This window comes from Nematolebias whitei, chromosome 7 (genome assembly GCF_014905685.2).
Source record: "Nematolebias whitei isolate Nwh7 chromosome 7, NemWhi1, whole genome shotgun sequence".
Taxonomy (NCBI): Eukaryota; Metazoa; Chordata; class Actinopteri; order Cyprinodontiformes; family Rivulidae; genus Nematolebias; species Nematolebias whitei.
In genome coordinates this window covers 48680591-48680857 of record NC_056504.1, presented here as the reverse complement: position 1 = coordinate 48680857, position 267 = coordinate 48680591, and the positions used below count along the sequence as shown (strand labels likewise).

General features: G+C 41.6%; 1 protein-coding gene across 1 annotated transcript in view; it reads right to left on the bottom strand.

Annotated features, from left to right (window-relative positions):
* pik3c2b (phosphatidylinositol-4-phosphate 3-kinase, catalytic subunit type 2 beta) overlaps nucleotides 1-267 on the bottom strand; it is a 40895-nt gene that overhangs the window by 3194 nt on the left and 37434 nt on the right. The window lies entirely within an intron of this gene.

Below are 267 nucleotides of genomic sequence, written 5' to 3'. Positions count from 1 at the left end.
GAACTACACCTGGAGTACACATTAAATACACCTGGACTACACCTGAACTACACCTGGAATACACATTAAATACACCTGGACTACACCTGAACAAGACACGGAGTACACATTAAATACACCTGAACTACACTTGGACTACACCTGGAGTACACATTAAATACACCTGGACTACACCTGGAGTACACATTAAATACACCTAAACTACACCTGGAATACACCTGAACTACACCTGGAGTACACATTAAATACACCAGAACTACACCTGGA